At 45.5% G+C, this 20,951-nt stretch overlaps 1 long non-coding RNA gene across 4 annotated transcripts in view; it reads right to left on the bottom strand.

Annotated features, from left to right (window-relative positions):
* The window catches only part of LOC103658908, a 251,229-nt gene that overhangs the window by 33,404 nt on the left and 196,874 nt on the right, over nt 1-20,951 (bottom strand). The window contains exons 5-6 of one of the 4 annotated variants that reach the window (XR_005838555.1): nt 17,678-19,281; nt 14,767-15,396 (exon numbers count right to left, since the gene is read on the bottom strand). The exons of 2 other annotated variants lie outside the window; for them this stretch is intronic. This is a non-coding gene — a long non-coding RNA (uncharacterized LOC103658908). Of the gene's footprint in view, nt 1-14,766; nt 15,397-17,677; nt 19,282-20,951 lie in introns of those variants that run through there. One more of the 4 variants, XR_005838558.1, reaches the window with a different exon arrangement.

Genomic DNA, 20,951 nt, shown 5'->3' with positions numbered 1-20,951 from the left:
GACTGCCCTAATCATAATCTTTAAGATCTCTACAGAAAGTGTCTATAACTGGAATTTCCTCATTACTTTAATGTCCTTCTAGTCATAGCTTCACAGGCCTATTATGTGTAAATTAGAAACACATTATTCCACCAGCAAAGCTTTTCTTTCAAATGCATAGAATTTTATAACCTGTCACAATCTATTAAATTCCGAATTGTTTGTACTGAAACTGACTTTTTTCTGTAAGAAGATGTCAAAGGATCTTAATTTTAGCTAATTCTGGCAACCAAAACGAGTCTCCTCTACTTAATAGCTGGCAGTGGTCTCTGCGGTAAAATGCTTCCAGGAACAATTGGAAATTACTAAGATAATAGTGCGTTTCTTTAGATTAGTATCACCTCTGAAATGTGAAGCTTTTGCCAATTCAAAGCTCCTTGGCTGTCTTTCTAAAACTGAATTTCCTGAAAAGTTCTTAAATATTAAGAAGAGTTGACGTAAGTAGACAAGAAGACAGCAAACAGGAAAGCTAATGGACAGACTGTGAGTGACCTGTAGAGAGTTCTAGAATTTCATATGGGCTACTTCCAAATAAGGGAAAACTTGGCAGGCATGAGTTCGGAATTCTCTTTAGTTTGTCGTTCTTTCCAGAGCCCGATACTACTTTTATTGGTATTGCTTTATGGCTTCATGGCCATCAGCTGGAGTATTTCCAGAGATGATATGTTTTTGGGTGGGAAAAGCATCATTTCCTTCACAACCAGCTCATTAAGTGTGATGTAAACTCAGCACTGCAGTGAAGAGTTTGCCATTAGCCATCCGATCTCTGATTTTGGATGTGAACTCAACTAGCTAATACCAAGGAGCTACTGTGGGGCGAACCAAGGAGAACTCTGCTTCATGCTTGATGAGGAGTAACTAATAATAATAGCGAACGTTGATCAAATGCCAGGCACGACAGTAAGTGCTTCGTGCATGCTAGCTTAGGTAATCTGCAAAACATAGGAATAAAGAAATACAAAGCCTCTGGGGCAGATTGTACTATTCTTCCCATTTCATGGAGTGCAAGCCTAAGGCTAGAGAGGGAGAGTTAAGTTTTGAATTCAGGTCACCCTTGAAGGTTTTGTTTTAGAAAACGTCATCGATTTCTCAGTATGAGATGAGCTGGATCACAAAATGTTCCAGACCCTGGAACTTTCTTGTTAATGCTGGTAGGTCTCCTTGAATTTATGTGGCCACCGAGCATGTATTCTCCAGTAAGTAGGGGTGATGTGTGTCTGAAGATATTCCGAAAGCAGGAGAGGCACTGTATTCAAAACAGACGTGTTATAGACAGATTCTCAAGGCATTCCAGATGACTGGTCAATTCAGTCAATTTAGGACTGAACAGTTCAAACTGGTGGGTTGTCTTAGCATCGTGCCGACAGAGTTTTAGGCAAAGAACCAGTCAATTTCTGTGAACCCATCATTCCAACTGCTTGGCCCTGTGTACCCAAACTAATTGTTGGATGTTCTTCACTTTTCTCTCATTTGTTTTTTACATTATATGATTTTCCTTGCTTAATTTTCCTATTTCTGTTTGATAAATCCTGTCTGAACAACTCCGAGCTTCTCACTAGAACCATTTTACCAATTATGCTCATGACAATGCCAAATGTGGGTGTACTTCATTTAAGTATTAATCCTGAAAATAACGACATTTCACCCAAAATAATAGCATAAGTTTGTCACGTGTCATGGGTTATAATCCTTTTATCTGCTTTTCTCTGAATGTGGTTTGCAATACAATTCATTCTCAGTAATAAAATCTCCCAAATGAAATTTCCTATTTTATATATTTTATGTGACCTGAGACACTTGGGCAGCATGTCCTTTAGAAGAGATGTCATTTGAATGCACTGCACTTGAACGGTGTCTTCTAGTCAGGTGACCTTTGGGTTGCAATGAATAAAAATTCATTCAAACTAGATGAAAAACAAAATACACTTTTTCAGGGAATTGAAAGATTTGCCAATTAATCAGAAAGTCCGTTAATCAGAACATCCTTTCACAAAGTTCTAGCTCATCAAATTTCACTTTCCCATTTGTCCATTCATCTGCTCATCCATCCCTTTAAGATCCAGGGAGCAGCTACAGTGAGCCAGGCACTGTGGACACACGGACGGGGGCTCCCCGATCCTTGCTCTCGGGGAGACTTGTCATCCCTCCTTTCATCCTCCTTCCTTCTGAGCATTTCTGTGTTTTCTATTGAAGAGTTTCTGGAAACTGGTGTAAAAGATAGGAGTGCAGTGAGGAGAAGCTGTAAAATGGAAAAGCTCATTCACTCTTAAATCTGTTAAAGATTAACGTTGGAAATCCAAATTGTGTGCTTGGTTAAGACTAGAATATATTTCTGTGGAATGCACTACTCATTGACTTCAGGGCAAATACATTTCAAAGCTTAAAAAAAAAAATTGAGCTCAATAGTCACTGAGAAAGACCTAACCATTTTCTTGAAATGATACTTAAGGCTCTAATTGAGGAAATCTCCTAACCTCGCTGCTGTTGTTAGCTCTTTCTCCTGTCCAGCTGTGTGCATCCTCACAATCACCCAGAGGGCTCGTAAAAGTCTAGATTTGTGGGCTCCATCCTCAGATGGTTCCTGAGGTCTGGAAGGGAGCTTGAGAATTTGTGTTTGTAGCAAGTTCCCGAGTGATGCTGATGCTACTGGTCCAGGGACCAGATTTTGAGAAACATTGTTGTAAATAAATATTACTAAAATGCCAGCTGCAGATATGAACTCTTCATTGCCGGTCTGTGACAAGACGACTACAGAAACTGAAAGGAAGCAGTGGGAATCTTTTATAATGTGACATTGCCTTGACGTCCAAGTGCATAGTCAGTGGGCATATCTCAGTGAATAGGGTATAGATGAGCTCCGGGCCGTCAACTTTACCTTGTGAGTCACATGTGTACAAGCTACATGCTAGATGTGCCCAGGGAGCCCACATTTTATTCTGCAATAGATTGAACAGAAAAACCCAGGCTGTTCACCATATATAGTTAGAGAAGCACCACTCTCTAAACCATCACGCCATACTGCCTCATTTTTTAAAAAGTGGTTTATACACAAATGAGTCAGGGCAGTTTGGGGCAGGTGGGAGGAGGAAGCCACGTCTTGGCCTCGTGCCCTCTGCCTGGGGAGGCCCAGAGGAAAGAGACAAGGCTGGACAGATGGACCCTGGGTGTGACACCACACATCAGTGGAGTGGATCAGCCCCGGGGCCAAGATCAGGCTTTTTTGAGGCTGGAGGCCTGGAAAAAGAAACTGACCAGTCAGAATTTAGGATGTGCAACCCTCCACAAGGGTCAAAACAAGTAAACAGGAAGATTGGTTGCTTCCAGGTGAGATCAGTACGGGTCCCTCAATTGTAGGCAGCCAAGAAGACTCAGACCCAGCACAGCTAATTCTTTAGGGTCACAGAGTCACCTGATCCCAGGTCTGGGAAACTGACTTCATACCTGGGCTTAGAAGCCTGGGCATGACTATGTCTGCAGGTGGAGACCAAAGCAATCCCCATCATGGATGCACCCTCAGGAAAAGGGAAAGCAAAAAAATCATCCTTTTTTCTCAGCTACTTGGGCTGGCATTTTCTTTTACCTCTTCAAACATTTTTATTAAAATTTCCAATGATCTGATTTCTGTCAGGATTCAGCTGTTCTTGGCCTTAAATTCTCAGATCCTCTTGGGCTGGCTAGACGGAAACCCATGTGATGGGGCCTCCATGATTTCAAAGCTTGATGAATGTGTCTCAGATTGACTTCGCTCACTGTCTTTTCAAATAGATCTCCTGATAGCTCTACGATTTTACTAGCAGTGATTTATTTTTTAATATTTTGCACTTCAAGCTCTGATAAATTCAGTGTTCTTTCTAAGCACTTGTACAAATTAGATTGTAGTTAGAGGGGGTTAGCATTTTTCCATGTTCAATATGTCAGGGCCCGGTAAGCAGGCACTGCAGCTGGCTGTTTGCTTTTCTAGTCCCCACTGAAGTCTGCCGTTCTCTAAAGCCCTCCTTGGCTGGAGTCACCCCAAGAAGAGGTTTTCATTACCCTGGATCCAGAAGTAGCCATCAGCTTTGTTCTAATGGCCTCCAGTCACTCACTTGAAAGGGTGGCCTAAGTCACTAGCTACCTCCCAGGGCCTTGGCCTTGGGGGCCAGAAAACTAACTGCCCCAGAAAGGCTGCAGACCGGCTGAGACACAACGAGACTACCAGGCTACTGATAAAGATGTGAGTTTGAAGATGGTGACCCAGAGAAGCAGAAAGGAATGTAACGTGGGGGCAGGGGTCAGACCTGGTTTGATGCTTGTCGTATCACTTAGAATGCTTTTGATTGCAAGTAACAGGAAAACCAGGGCAAACTGGGATAAGAGCAAAGGAAATTTAGTGGCTCATATTTGGTCCACGAGGCAGAGCAGGCTTCTGAGTCGATTGTTCTAGGGGCTCAAGGACATCAGCAGCTCTTCTCTCTACCGTATTGTTTCAGCTTCAACCTCAGACTGATTCCCCTAATTCCCTCAAGTCTGCTAGATTGGCTGCAGGTTGCCATCAGGCTTCCTCATGAGGGGCCAGCTGGAGAAGAAAAGGGAGAGCTGGTTCTCACAACCAGTGCAGGAAAAGTCCACCACTTCAACGTGATTGGCTAGGGGATATGCCCTGAACTCATCGGGTACGGTCTGGTTTACCTGAGCCAATCCCTGTGCAAAAACGATAGGCCTTCCATGGTTGGTTTCAACCAATTAGAGTGACTCATTGGAGTTAGGGGTGGAGCTGATGGCTCAAAACCAGGAGTGCGCTGGCCCTCAGGGAGGAAGGGAGGCCGGAAGGGGGCAACCGCAGCGTGGTGATGCTGGCTCTGCCCCTCTCATCCTTGCATCTCCTTAGTTAACCTTTCTGAGCCTGTTTCCTCATCTCTAAATTGACGACTACCTTGATACCCACCTCCCTGGTTGTGGTAGAGATTAGGAAGGAGGTAAGAATAATAAGGAGCTTTGCACTGTGCCCGGCACACCGTAAGTGCCGGCGAAAATTATGAGGGAGAAGATCAACGGAAGTAGGTACCCGTCGTATGTGCACATTACATGCTTTCTCGGGCTCGTTTCCAACAGCTCTTTCCCCTTAGTGGCTGCGACTGAAATGTCTATAAATGGACAACAGACACTGTTCAAAGAGAACACTGATGCTGATTTATCCGGACATTATTTAGGTGAAAAAAAACCCCTCAAACTAGGCAGTTCTAATAACATGCAGAGTAACGCTTAGTTGAAGCATGCTAGTAATAATGGCAGTAATAATATTAAAACAAAGATGAAATGAAGAAAAAGAAGAAAACAAAGATGAAAAGAAGTAGCCGCAGTTCATCCAGCACGGACGAGTGTTGTCCTAGGCACTCGACATGGGTCGTGAGCCCTTGACCCTGGTTTTATTATATCTATTTGTACACGAGCAACGGAACTTTACCTAAGCTAAGGAGTTTGCCTGACGTCAGTAGCCATTAAGTGACAAAACCTGGATGTGAACCCAAATTACTATGACTCCGAAGTTCATTTCATGTCTGTATTTCAAAACTACTTGCAAAGAGGGTGCCCTCATTCATTCATTTCCTCACTTGGGCTCCCAGCAGTTGGCCCCAGAGCCCCTGCCATGACTGGTGTTGGGGAAAAGAAAAATGAATAAGACGCAGCAGTGCCGCCAAGAACCAGACAGTGTCCAGGGCCTGGGATTCCTGGCTTATTCGAGGAGTTCCCAGGGCAAGGCTGTCTGGAGTGGGGTTTTGCGCTCTTTCTCAGTCAAATGAGAACTGTTGAATCACTAATGATGATGGAGGCACAGCGTGCTCCACGGCTTGCAAGACACAGGGGGCTGCCCTCTCCCCCCAGCTCCCTCTGCCATCTGCTCTCCTCAATGAGACAGTTGAATCTTGAGCTATCTCAGGGCGAAGGAGGTCGGACCGTCAGAGGTCACCTTAACTCTCCATAACTCTGCTCCAAAGAAATAATTGTTTCAGAGGGAAATGGCTGTGACCAGCCAGATTCCTCTTTATTCAGAATCTGGACTAGATGAAGAGAATGGGTCTTGTGAGTTTATATTGTTGATTGTGTTCAATTCACTCAGCTGTGTTGCAGTGGCCTCTGTGCTAGGGGTATGCAAATGAGGATCACAGCGCCTCCGGCCTCTGGGGTCCACAGCCTGGCAGAGCAGACAGAAGCACGTGGAATGTAGTACGTATTAGAATGGAATTGTCTGGTATGCCTCCTTATGGCTGAACAAGTTGTTGAAATTTCCGCAAATAAGTCCAAACGGGTAAACACATGCTGTCCTGACTGCCGATCCACCTGCCCCACAGTGTCCATCTTCTACCTTGTCCGCCCTGACTCCTCCTCAAGGATCCTTCCCACCCAGTGGCCTGTTCCCCATGGCCCCCAAGCTTCCCCTGCCCCAGCACCACAGTGGCCCTATGTTTGGATGGGTCTGCATCTGAGCATACCAGTTGTTAGATATTTCGAGGGTCATCTCTGAACAAAGGCACATACCATGCACCTCCTGCGAGTCGAGGGATGGGGAAGAAAGGTTGGGACCAACTGAAGGGACAATGCCCCAGGGAGAACATGCACGGGTGGAACATCTGTTGTGGCCTTCAATCTCTGGCCACACTTCCGTCATGCTCCCCAGAACTTCCCCCAAGTCTTCTCACTTTGCCCCCATCCTGCAGTCATCCTGCTCTGAGTCCCAAGACAGCCACTTCCTGCTAACGTCAGCCCAAAGGAGCAGATATGGGTCAGAAATACAGGGCTCCCATGAATTGAGGTCCGCCTCCTGGGAATCAGCTTTAGTGTCCTCTGAACTTTGGCTTTTGTAGGAACATAGGACTCAACAACCAGATGGCTGGATCCTTTTATCTTATGACTGGGACTCTATCCATTAGGATGCTTTCAGCTACTAGAAAAAAAAAATCAAACTGGCTGAAACAAAAGGGAAAATTCAAAGGAAAAACACCATGGACCCCAAGCATGGTTCTGCCTGTGTTTGAGTGCTCACAGTGACCTCAGTGTCCGTGTTCTGCCATCCTCAGTGGGCTTCAGCCTCAGGTGGACCCCCTTCACTGTCGTAAGATGGTGGGCAGCAAACAAAATCAGAAAAAGGTTGTATGTTCTGGTGTTTCTATCCTCAGAAAAAAAGAAATCTGTGCCCGCAGCCCTTCAGTTGGCTCATCCTTCTGTCTCATCGTCAGAAATGGATCACGTGTTCACTCCTGTTCAATGGCCAATGAAAAGACTGCGTCACCCTTGCTGGCTTTTTCAACCAAGATTCCCAACTCCTTTGCCAGCAATTAGGAATGTTTGCTACTAGAATCTACTGAAAAGGAAAAGGTGGTCCCTCTCTCGCTGGCTATCTCTATCTCTGTCGAATAAAAAATAAAATATTTAAAAAAAAAAAAAGGGGGCGCCTGGGTGGCACAGCGGTTAAGCGTCTGCCTTTGGCTCAGGGCGTGATCCCAGCGTTGTGGGATCGAGCCCCACATCAGGCTCCTCCGCTGTGAGCCTGCTTCTTCCTCTCCCGCTCCCCCTGCTTGTGTTCCCTCTCTCGCTGGCTGTCTCTATCTCTGTCGAATAAATAAATAAAATATTAAAAAAAAAAAAAGGAAAAGATGGAATTGGAGAAGATGATGTTGGCAAGTGAGGTAGGGAACATGGGGGTATGTCACTGGAAATCAGAAGTTAAAAGGCAAAGGATTTTGTGGAGTAAAGAAACCTGGTTTGGAATGCTAGTAGTACTTAGGCCCTTGTTTCAGTTGTTAATTACTATGTGACAACCAGCCCCAAGTTTGACGGCTTAAAACGACAACCATTTATTATTGCTCACTGGTCAGCAGATCAACTTGGTGGTTCTGCTAATCTGGGCCAGGCTCATCTGAGCTCTTCTGGACTCTTTCAAGCATCTTCAGGCAGGAGGCTGGTGGGGGTGGGTTGGTCTCAGCTGAGCTGGCTAATCTCTGTTCCACGTGGCCCTTCATCCTCCAGCAGGCTTGTCGGGGCTGGCTCACCCAAAGGCTCGCCTGAGTTCTAAGAGCAAGAGTGGAAGGAAGTGTCGGAGGTCCAGGCTCAGTGCGGGGACACTAGCAGTGAAGCCTCATTCTAGTGGCCAAAAGCAAGCCGTGAGACCAGGCAAGAGCTGCAACATCACAGTGCAGAGTGTGTGCGGAGTGTGGGTCCTGGGAAGAGTGAAGAACGGGGATCACTTTGGCAGTCAGTGCACCACCATGACTTTTGCAAGACATTTCTTTTCTCTGCACCACCGTTTCATCACCTCTAAAATGGCACTGATAATAGTATGACCTCCAAGTCTTATTTAAGGATTAAGTGAGACAATGCGTGTAAAGTGCTTAACCCAGTGGTGGGCACATAGTAAGCATTAAATAAGTACTAGCTTTTATTACACTTGTATTTAGGATTGTAACTAGTCTTATTATCATTATTATTATAGTTGTTTTAATGATTATTATGATTTTGAGTGTCTGTCTGCTGGGTTATGTCTCCCCCTAGGATACAAGCCTAGTGAACTGATTTCCAGAAAGCCCAGACTTTATGGAAATCCTAGCTGACTCCCCAGAAGCCTGCTAATCAAGGGAGGGTGATTTCTGAGAGCTCCCCATCTGCCTTCCTCCCGCTGTTTGGTGACTGCTGTTGTCTCTGGGTTTTTGCTGTGCTGGCTGCTTGGAGCTCCCTGAGCTCTATGGCTTCGTTGGATCCCTCCAAGGAACGGTGGTTAGCTGCTATTTCAACAGAAACCACTAGTTTTTGGAGGAAGGGAGCAGGCTTCACTCCTGGGACAGCTGATTTTCTCTCCTTTCTGCTATTCCATCTGCGCCCAGTGCCGAACCCTCTAGAGGGGATAACATAGTTCATGGTGCCCAGTGTGGGCTGTGAGTGAGGGAAGGAGAAATCTGCCAGCCTCATCTCACACTTACTCCAACCCAAGCCTCCAAGAATTAAAACCACTTGTCAATTTCTTGGAAAAGGGAATTTGTCTCTTAAATCTGCAAAAGGGAAGTTTTTTGTTTCACGTTTTTGGGGTTTTTTGTTGTTTTTTATGGTGGTTTTGTTCACAATGGAAAAGACCTCCCGATGATGGTCCTGGTGTTTCTACCCCATGCAGACTCTGCAAGCACCAAGGAGCAAAGGCACAGGAGCTTGTTCCGCGAGGCAGCCTGCTAATTTCATTTGCCACCACAGTTTTCCCATCTGCTAAGGGACCGGCCCAGACAATTTTCCATGTATAATTCACGGTCCTTTGTAATTTCAGCTCGAGCAGAATCAACAGCTTGATCGAAATGCCGTGGCGAGGATTCAAAGGGTGGCCCTCCCATCTTCTGGCCTTGCCCCGTGCCGGCTCTGGCCCCTCCCTGCGCACACCTCCTCTCTGTCCCGCTCTCTGAGTCTCTGCTCCTCGCTCCCTACCTTGTTTCCTGCCCGGCCCAGTGCTTCCCAGTCTTTCCCCTTCAGCAAGCCCCATATCTCTGCCTCGCCAATGTACTGCCACCGAGGCCATTGTCAGGGCACCGCGAGCTAATTGTGGCCCCCGCCCCCACTGCATCTGGCCAGGGCTAAGACGGATGGTCAATTTGCATTATTTATGGCTTTCCTCCTGTTCCAGTGATGTGCTTGTGCATAACATATGTAAAATTCTGCTGACATTGGGAATTCATTTGGTTTGCGATGCTCAAAAAGCGGGGCGGGAGGCGACCTGGTTTGTGTAAATCCACAAGCTATCAGACAGCTTCGCTTTCTTTTCCCTGAGACTCGGAAGACGGTTCCTCATGAGAGTTCTTTGGATTACACTTGACAGTCGGGTGAGCTCTTTTCCTTAAAGAGCTTTGGTTCCATTTGGGCTGTCAGTCTTCCTCCTTCAAATGGGGCAGGGTGAGGGACTAAGGCCCGTTTTGAAGTTCAGATGCAAGCCTGTCCCTGTGTTGCAACTACGGCCAGAGACTATCAGAGCCTGGAGGCCTGAGAGCATCTCATTTAATCTCTTCCTTTTGTAGAGGAGCCACTGAGGCTGAGAAGCAGGAGGTGGCTGGCCAAGCAGCGAGCCATGGTTTATCATGTGACTCGGTCCTTAAATTCCTTCCAATACCACGTTGCCACAAGGGGGCCGGCACCCTTCCAGGCACTCTTCTTACTGTCTCATTTAATCCCCATCAAAGACTCAGGCACTAGGACTTGCCATCCTTTTCATTTCATAGAGGAGGAAACTGAGGCCCAGAGAGGTTAAATAGGTCACAGGGTACGAAGGTCACACAGTACTAAGCAGCAGAGCTAGGACCCAAACCCAGGGAGCCTGGCTCAAGAGTCCCCGATCTACCCGCGGTGTTCCTCTGTCCTAAGGCCTCTCTGAGCCACGTTGATTACAGAAGGGTGCCCAAAGCCCTCACTTTGCAACATCAGGCCTGCTATGATCCTGCCCCTTCTGACCTTCTCAGCTTCATTCCTGCTCCTCCTCAGAACGTAGCCCAGGGTGGGGAAAGGCAGTCTTGGGCACGCTGTCTTTCAACCCCTGCTCGGCCACAGAAGAATGGGCCTTGGGCCTGGAACATTTCCTTTCCAAGACATGGGGAGCCCACACAGCCTCTGCGGAATAGCTTTCCCTGCTTCAGACACACGTGTGCTCCTTTGTACCATTACGCTCACACGCCAGTGGCTCTCAGGCACACCCCAGCGTTCTGCATTCCAGACCCCAGGGAAGGGAGAGGGTCATTTTGTTGCAGCATGAAATGGGGGGTGCAGTCACACTGCCCTTGTGGGCACAGGGTGGCTCCATGGGCCGTGGGACCAGACACCTGGCCAGGGGCTGGATCGTTCGCACGCTTTCCACAGAATACTCTTTGTTACACCGACTTGGGCTTTCTTCCCTCTCCAGCTGAGTGCTGTCCTAGCCCATTTTCTGATGTCATAATCACCACTTAGGGCGCAGGTGATGGACGAGAGAGCAGCTAACTCCCCAGTGGCCCGAGTATGAATCTCCCTCCTCTGTGGACCGGGGCAGGAGGAAAGGACATGAAGAAAGGGCCAGCTCCTCCTCCTGGGGTCAGGCTAAGGGTACCTTCCTCAGCTTCACCTTGACCTGACTTTCCTGCGATATTGGAGAAGGGTTCCATCAGATCACCACACCAGTTGAATATTATGAGCCAAATATCATGAATATTATGTTTGTTATTGAATAATAAACCACTTTCTATGACTTATTAACACACATTGCAGTATTATCTTAGTAAGAGGCAATAGCAATTTTACTAAGGGAACTCCTAGGGGATAGTCCTTAAGTTCTATGGACGACATATATTTCATATATATAATTCTGACACACTTTTATGTCATGTTATGGGATGTATTCAGAAACTAATTAATAACTATGTTCTCTAAGCCAGTTGTTTTCAAATGTCAGTTCATAACAAAGCTTTCACAGACCCACAAAAATAAGAGCAAGAATATAATGTGTGTGTGCTTAAAAATTTGTGAATGTCCTTTCTTGGGAAGCAATGTCACTTATTCAAAGATGGTAGGCTCTTGTTCTTTTAAAATTATCAAGGGCAAGAGGAAAGGGCAAGAAATGTTCTTTCTTCTGTGAGATAACAGTGTTTGTCCTGTTGGGAAAGTCTTGAGATATTATATTTCAATCTCTTCATTTGTTTGATATTCTATTAGATTCTTGGCTTATTTACTTTATTTAACTAACTCATTTGAATGCTAAGCAACTGCTGTGTCACCTCACCGAGAAGACGATACATGTCCTAAGCTCTCCAGTCCAGAGTGTCTGCTCAGAGCTGGTGGGGCTCTGTCCTCCGTCTCTCTGGCGACCTCCTCCTCAGAGCCCTGCCTTCTCCCAGGCTCTCGTGCTCTCACTCAGCTCGTGATGGGCCCGTCCTGACGTGTGGCCTCGCAACAAGGGGCCTGTAGCCCAAATGACCCTCCACGTTTCTATTCTTCTGGCCCCAGGTCTCACCTATTAGTTGGAGGGCAGGTATTGGCAGCTGTGAGACTTCGCGGCAATACTTTTCTTCGGGCTTTGGTGTTATAACCCAGGGCACTTATTGCTCCAAAGGGTAATTTCCTAGCATGGAATTTCAGGCAGTGAGGCCATGTGTGGCAGCCCTGGAGAGCTAGTCTTGAGCACTTCAAGTTAGACCCCTCCGGGGCCCTCCTGAATGTCTGTCCTTGACCCAACCCGGCTGCTGGAAACACCAGAGCACCAGGAGACTCAGCCCTTCCCTTGAAGTCAGACACAGAAATCATTCAACTGCCCATGGGGAAATGTGTGGAAGGAATAATGATCATCTAGTGCGTCTCCCCACCAATTCCCTGTGTCCCTTTGTCTCGCTTGCTCCTTGTAGACCCCGTCTCTCTTTCCTCTCTTCCTTCTTTATCTTCTCTTGCTACAGAATATTTTATTCAAATAGTTGAAAAATGTGTGTAGTTTGTATATCCACACATTGGTAATCTCTGTGGATTCTAAGATCTTTTGTGCAAATTGGGGATGGCTTTTGAAACTCTTATAAGGCAGAACTAGCAGGAGATCAAGGACATTCAGCTAAGAACACAGCAATCCTTATTAAAATAGAAATCTTCAAATTTTCTCTTGAAAACTTAGAGAATGGCCACTGGAGGCCCAAAGAGGAGGAAGTATGTGTGGAGGAAGGGATATGAAGGAAAGAACCAAGCAATATGGCTTATGAAACCCGTAGAGATAGAGTATCTATCAAGTTATGGTCCAGGAAATGTTTTTGCTCTTCTTAAAACGTTCAGTTATACGATCTGAGAGAATGAATGCTTGTCTTGGGAGATGTGTGCATTTAGGGAAACAGGTATGTCTGAAACTCAGGCTGTTAGAGAGATTCTAGTAGATGAGCCCATGCCCACCCCAGATATGTTTATATGCCACGCTACCCCACAGTATGACCCTTCTAGGGACTTGGGATGGCAATGCCACCATTCATTATACTACTAAAGGTCTCCTTCTGCTTCCTTACTTCTCAGACTAGAGGCCCTGTCTCTATCCCCACTTCTGTAGCTGGTCAGGACCACAGATGCTTTCTGCCATCACCCTGTCCGTGGTCCCCCTACTCTCTGCCAGCAGCTCACCTGGTTAGGTTCTTCGTCTGTGGGATGACCAAACCTCCCATCACATGATCCGCGTGCTTCACGGCCTTGCCCTTAATGAGTTGCCTGAATTTCCCATTGCCAGGGATCATCTATTTGAATCCTATTTGATGTCATTATCTTCCATCTTTTTGATATGAAGATGTGTCCTTACCCGCCTCTGTAGCTTGGCTAGAAAGGCAGATACACACTGAAATTTAAAACCTTAAGAAAGGTACACAAGTTAAGTATCATTGGCTAAAATAGAACATCATTGCCAAAAAGTTGAACTTGAATCTGATCGAACTTCTAGATCTAACTAATAATTTACAGGAAATTTAGAGGAAAGGGACCTGAGATCTTTAATAAATTGGAGAGAGAGAGAGAAGTTGAGATTCAAAGACAAAAGAGACTTATGAGACACATCAAACTATTGCCATGTATGGACCTTATTTGAATTCTGATTGAACCAAAAACCTCTTTCATTTCATTAAGAGGTGAATATTCAGTAATTTCTACTTTTTGTGTTTAATAATTTAAAGCAAAGTTTATAAGAATAGATTGTTATTTGTTAAATATCCATGGTAGAATTTTTAAAAATATAGCATTATAGGCAAAATGAATAAAAATATCCACTTCAAATCACAAACATATTTTTGTTACGAAAAAGTAAAATAGAGTGTTCAATAACAAGACTTTTAAGCCTAAAAATACATCCTATTAGGATGAAATTATGGAGGATGAGTAGAAAATAAATGAATTATGAAAACTTAGGAAAAGAAAGAAATGCAAAATTTCAAGAGTTTCTTTCCATATTATTTTTTAAAAACTCACGAGCTGGGTATCACCTGCTCTGCTTCTTGGATGCTGTGGATACATTTAAAAGGATAATGTCGGGGCACCTGGGTGGTGCAGTCAGTTAAGCTTCTGACTCGATTTTGACTCAGGTCATGATCTCAGGGTCCTGGGATCGAGCCCCATGTCTGGCTCTGCACTGAATGCAGAGTCTGCTTGGGACTCTCTCGCTCCTTCTGCCCTCCCCCCCCCCAAGAGCTCACTCTCTCTCAATAAATAAATAAATAAATAAATAAATAAATAAATAAATAAATAAATAAATAAATAAATAAATAAATAAATAAATAAATAAATAAATAAATAAAATCTTGAAAAAAAAAAAGGATAATGTAACTGTTTTGTTTTTTGATGTCAGTCTTTAAAACATGCCAGAAATTATGTCCTCTGTGACTGTTACAATTTGGGACGAACCCCTTTAGACGCCAGCCTACCAGAGTGACTAGGGTACACGAGTTTCAGAATTCTTTCCAGGGAGACGCAAGCACAAGAGTTTGAAAACCCCCTGAAATCCACCACTCCTCACGCTTTTTGAACAGGAATTCCTTCTGGGGCACAGCCCTTCCCCCCAGTCTTCAGAGTGCATTGCGGGGAGCCCCTGTGGTACCCCGCGAGCGGCGTCTGCTGCAGCCCTGCGGGGCAGGTGTCTGCTTCTCAAGGTCAGTCGCTCATTCGTCACTTAGTGAATGTTACTGGAGCAGCCACTCCGCTCAAGAACCTGTGCCGGGCCCTCGGGAAATAACCTCTGGAATCACATTCAGTGTTAAATTCTTTATTTAAGTCCTTTTGTGACAGAGCCTAACACCGACCAAATTGTTCTGCTCCCTCCTAACTCTGCTGGACGAAAATAGTGAGACAGACGCGCGCAGTGTCCTCTTGAAAACGGCAACGATCTTAGGGTGGTCGCGGGCAAGCATTAGACGTGCATGAGAAAAAGAGTATTTCGGAAGGCGGGTCAGTGTTCCAAAAACTGAAATCTACTCTTAATTAAAATGGCTTCTTGGTTCTCTGGCAGGACCCCCGAAGAGGTGACCGAAAAGCCAATTCATAAGGAAGTCCATGTCAGAAAACACCTCCTTATTACTGGTGGACAAGAACGTGCACGCACGCAAGTGACAAGCGATGAGTCATATCAATATTCCAGATCCGTCGCTCCATGCCCCCCAGACTTTGCAGATGCTCCCAAGATTCTGTGTACACGGCGTTCTGATCTGGAGATGATTTACCTGCCGCAGTCTGACCAGCTCTGTTCAACAGAGTCGGCTATATTTTTGGGGGCTCAGAAGGTGACATTAATAGTGCCCGTATTTATCGAGGAGAGGAGACACAGAGCTGCAGGCTGCATTTCTGAGGCGTGGGGGCTCAGTTGCGCTAAACCCGGTGAGCTTCCTGCAAAGAGATTTGTTTCACTCTCGGTCATGCGTTTCTAGCAACCTGCCTTCCTTAACCTACACGCACTCACTTGCACACTCTTGCACACTTCAGGGTGATTCTTGCACACAGCTATCCCTTCGATTGTTCAAAGAAAAAAAAAAAAAACCCTGGGGATGAAAACTCGCCAGTCCTCCCGGAACAACACGTGAGGCCTGACCCCTCTGGGGGTAGATGGGTGGGATGCCATCTGCAATCTAGTTTGTTCCTTCTCTGTGTTTTGTTTGGTTTTCAGCAATCAGAGAGCCGGCCCCTGCCCTTGCACAGTGATTACTTAAAGCATCAAAAAGAGATCTGGTCCACTGTTCTCAGAAGCTGACTCTAGGCATCATAGAACCCGAGGATTTCTGCTTGTCCCCTTTATTGACTCACCCGTTCAAAAAAATATTTATTGACCACCTATAATATGCAAAGCCCTGGGCCAAACGGGAGGCAGAATCATCTGTATTCCATAGATTCTAAGCCATGCATTTTTCGACATCTTATTGCCTCTGAATTTGGGCTGTTTCCTTGGCAATGCCTTTTTTCTCAGTGGCACCCAAAGCAAGTCCATGTCTTCCGACCAATGACCTCTTAGATTTGATGGGATACTACGTTGTCTGCAACTTCTCTGCTTTCACCGAAAGAATATGCAAAATAAGAGAAGGTGAAACTCCCAAACTGGCAGACTTTCCACTTATCAGCTCTTGCAGAAAAAAAAAAAAAAAGTAGTCTTGGAGCTTGTGTGATTTGAAGATGATCTGTGTGTTTCATTTACTGACGCTCTCCCTGGCCCTAGGAACAGATCATAACTGAGTGGGGATTATCTATTGTTATTCTGTGGTTCTTAAATTCACAAATGACTTTCTTCACGGCTCTAGAGTGAGTGTGTGTGTCTGTGTGGGTGTAGTGCTTTCTACCAAGAAACTTATTTGGAAATTGATTTTTGATCCGTTGTTGAAGCCATAATTTGAGGAGACGGTTTCTTAGGATACATCAATAGTATGTCAGTAGAAACTAATTAGCATTACTTTTAACAGAGCAAAAGAAAGGTTTTTCTGTTAATATTGTTCATTCAAACGTTTTCCGAGTCCCTGTGATGGCTCTGACACCACAAAGGACTGTTAGGGGACAGAAACAAATGGAATATTACTTTGGCCTTCACAAGACTTACAATCTAAAGGAAAAGGGAAATCTGTAAACTTGGAATGGTCACATAAGGAAGGATAAAATGAGTCAGGTCATCAAGACCCAGGGATGCCTCCGGGAGATCTGTGTCATTCCACGGCAGTACATGGACTTGTAAATATAGCAAAACAGAGGCTGCTCCACTTCCTCTGAAAAGTGGCTGCATCCCAGGCAAAGAGCCCAGGGGGAGCCGAGAACAGTGTCCCGGAGCAGCCCTTCATGGTTCATACAGAGGCAGCGCCCTTCATAAGTGAGGGGCAGCGAGGACTATCATTTTGGAAACTTCATCATCAGCCACATTTTTTGTGCCTCTGAGAACTGCCGCCATTGCTTTCTATCCAATGATAGGTCCTATCAGTAATGAGTTTATGCCTGTCCTCTCATCCCAAGAATCTTGTCCTCTTTCTTCCCGGCTCAGCTTCTCCTTGACCCTCCCAACGCTCTCAATCGCTTACAGAATCCTTCCTTCTCCTCATATAACACTATCTTCCCTTTTTTTTTTTGAACTCCAAGCTCTTCCAGACAGGAACTGAGCCTGTGTGGCACGGAGTAGACCCTAAAAATAAATGTTGTCATATCAAGGAGGAAAGAAAGGAAGAAAAAGAAGACAGCCTCTCTCTTGATTCTGTGAGTTTACTAACCTAAGGGGAATTTGGGACCGTCCACAGGCAGGACATGGTAGCTTGGACTGCAGAGAAAGTCCCCCTCTGGGCTTCCCTCCTAGAACTAGCTAGAAGCAGTGAATCTCAGTGGAATCTTTCACCCCCAGCACATGTGACAGTTGATTTTCACATGAATGACAGATGGTTGGGGACCTAGTCCACTCACCTAGAATCCCCAGAATGTTGACTTTGCAGTCATTTTTCTGTCCGACCTGGTGTGCGAGTGATTAAAAGTGAAGTGATGGAAAAACACACTGTTGAAACCGCTCTCACTTATGGGGGGAAAGGCCAGTCACTTGCCAATTTTGCTGTTTTATTGTTAGTAATGGATTTCTTGAGACAAACCGGTTTGTAGACACCCGAGCACCACCAGCAGCCCCCTCCCCAGCACACTTCCCACCGGGTCTTACCTGCCTCTCCCTCCTCCCCACCCAGGTCAGACGCAGAAGACAGAACCCAAAGCAGCAGGAACTCTTCCCTCACCCAGTATCCAAAATGGTGCCCAGCTTTCTTCTTTTAACTCCTAAAATACCAATAAACCTGTCAACAAAACGTTTATAGATTTATTGGTATTACCTGTTTAAAAAGAAGATCACCCATTCTAAATATGTTGCTCTTATTGAAAAACAAGACACACAAAACCTTTTATTTCCAGTATGCTCTGGTTTAAGCTGCCTGGTTTGTACACCATCAGATCCTTTAATAATTCTGGGGAAATGAACTGGCTCATAGCCCTTCACCAGTGGGGTGGACATGCTCATGTTACAATCTCATCTTCCCATCCTTCTCAGCCGCGGGCTCCCTTACCATATACCACACCATGGTGGTCGCTAGATAGGCTTGCCAGATTCAGCAAGTGAAAGTTTACAATTCCTGGCTAAATTCAAGTTCAAACAACAAATAATTTTTTAGTATGTGTATGCCTTGTGCAAATTTGGGACATACACATACTCAAGATTATTTGTTCTTTGCCTGAAATTTGAATTGACCTGAGCGTTTGTATTTTATCTGGCAATCTTATCACCAGAGACCATTGCTTGGGATTCACCAAACACCTTTATATCCACCATTTCTTCTGAGCCAAGGGATTGGAAATACTAAGTACCAATAATGGTAGCAGCTCAAGCATTGGGAGAAGGATGTGGGACTTCTTAGCATCTCAGAAATCCCATATGGGCACAGGTCCAACTTGCCTGTGAGAAAGGAGACAAGACATAGTGATTCGGGAGAAGGGAGGCAGTGGGCAAAGAGGTAAAAGATCAAAGGCGGGGGGCAGAGCATCTTCTGGGGACCCCAGCAGACACGACGTGCCGGGCTACCCAGAGTGTCACGCCAGGAAGAGCCAACTCTGCCCAGTCATGCCTCCTCCTTCCTGAGTCTCCAGGAAAGTGGAGAACATGACAGAGCTTTGGAAACCCTAATATTCAGACAGAAGAACTCAACTGATTTTCAGCTTTCATCCCTTTGCATCTTGGCCCAGGACTTTGACACAAGTTCTCATAAAAGGCTTGGCAAATATCTATAGGTGGGAAATGGTGATAGGTACCTTGATAAGCTCAAAGAAACAGTTAAACCTGAGTGTGGATCATTTAATCACAGTATCTGGAATATATAAACATGGCACATATTATCTCCACCACCCCCCCCTTTTTGTGGCCTCAAAATTTGATCCAAGTCTGGGAGTTAAAAAGTCCCATTTTGTGTAATCAGGTTCTGGTTGAACATGATTGCTGAATTATTTTAAATTGAAGACACATGTCTGGAGGCTGAGCTGTATGTATTATTTCAGGATGGTGTCCATTAGGTCTTATCCACAGGGGCTATCTTCAACTTTTGCCACATTCAATGCATTCTTTATACATCAGTATTTGCACAATGGTGAATCATATATAAGGGAAAATTGGAGGGAATATGGTACTCGTTAAAGGGTGATTTTTTGAAATTATCTTGAATGCATTATTCAGACCTGCTTCCAGTCTCCCCTGCTAGGGGTCCAGTGCCGGTTGGAAATTTTCTGGGGGGGGAAAAAAAGGAATATTTTAAAGACAATAACAATGCATAAATAAACAAAACCCTGCAGTTGTGCAAGACCCTTCTGCAAAGCTACATCTTTGAAAACTTTACAACTGAATCAACATTTACTTTAACTCTTTGTCAGCCCCCAACACTTGAAGTGTCTTAATTGCAGACCTAAATTGTTGCTGCAGCCGTGGGCTTTTTCCCTTGGAATGCATGTGTCCCTGAACCAGGACTTTTGTCAGACTTCACTTCACAAGGGCAGACAGTTGATTTTGTAAATTGTTGCATCATGCCAAGGGCTCCTGAAGGACTTGAAGGTCGCTGGCTTTCCATGAGGAGCTGGGGGCTGAGGGAGAGCCCGACGCCCAATCAGTCCCGAGGTCTGTCTGCACCACACGTCACTCTCCCCTAGAGACGTCCTCCGTAGCAAGAGCTGGGGCATCTGCTGCGTGGTCGTCGGTCGTAACTGCTTTAGTGAGGTGCAATTTCCACACCGCAGAACCTACTCATTCAGAACACGCAGCTCCCTGATGAGCGCATTTCCAGAGTTGCACGACCAGCGCCACGACCTAATTTCAGAACGACTCCAGCATCCCAAAACGAACCCTGTGTCCACCTGCGGTCATCCCTCATTCCCGCCGCCAGCCTTTGGCGATCACTAAGCTACTTTCTGTTTCTACAGATGCGCCTTTTCTGGATGTTTCAAATAAAAGGAACCGTATCATATGTGGGGGGGGGTTGTTTTTGTTTTTTTGTGGGTTTTTTGGTCTGGCTTCTCTCACTGGGCATAACTTTTTGAGGCTCATCCCTATTGTAGGATGTGTTAGTCCGTCTTTATTGCTGGAAAATATTCCGTCATGTAGATCGGCCGCACCGTCGTGCCCCCAGTCAGCAGTCCGCAGACATTGATTCGGGGTTGCTTCTACTTTTAGGCCACTATGAAAAATGCTGCTGTGAACATCCACGGACAAATGGGCATTTTAAAATGAATTTGGAAAATATAATATGAATTTGAATGATTGTTAGTGTCCTCCATAGTAAACTGTAAGTTGGATTTACTTTTTATTTATTCAAGGGGTCACCCATGCTTTTGTTCAGCTGCCTTTTGGAACATTCCGGAATAAAGTAGACTCCCGAGTACTTTAAGAAATTTTTACCGGAGTGAGAACCTTAGTAATTCCAGGACATGAAGCAGTTAAGAAAAAGGAAAGAAATCTGGAAATTTCGAGACTAAAAGCCACCCTCAGAGCAGCCTCAACTCCTTCCATGCCAGGCATAACCTGGAGTTTAAAGAGCTCAGACCCACACCGCCGGTGGCACAGCCCTTCCTTCTGGCAGCCTCGGCGCGCACTGCCTGATTTCTGAAGGTCCTGCTGACTTAAATAACGGGGAGGCTACTCAGGGAGAAGTGAAGTTGGAAGTGGCAGGGAGGTGAACAGGTCATAACACGGGAACAGAGTTGTCAGGCTTTGTTTATTTTCATGCCTTCTAAGGCTTCAGCGACTGATAGGAGATGCTGGCAATTCTGTCATCGAGGAATGAGCGTTGTGCACGATGGGGAAGCAGCTCTATCGAAAAGTGCCCTGGCACGTTGCCCCCCAGTCACCCATGTAGACCGTGAAAGACCCATGTCATGAGAAATCCCTTCCCAGGAATCATCATAGA

The sequence above is a fragment of the Ursus maritimus genome, unplaced genomic scaffold (genome assembly GCF_017311325.1).
Source record: "Ursus maritimus isolate PB19 unplaced genomic scaffold, ASM1731132v1 scaffold_3, whole genome shotgun sequence".
Taxonomy (NCBI): Eukaryota; Metazoa; Chordata; class Mammalia; order Carnivora; family Ursidae; genus Ursus; species Ursus maritimus.
This window is presented reverse-complemented; position numbering and strand designations above follow the sequence as displayed.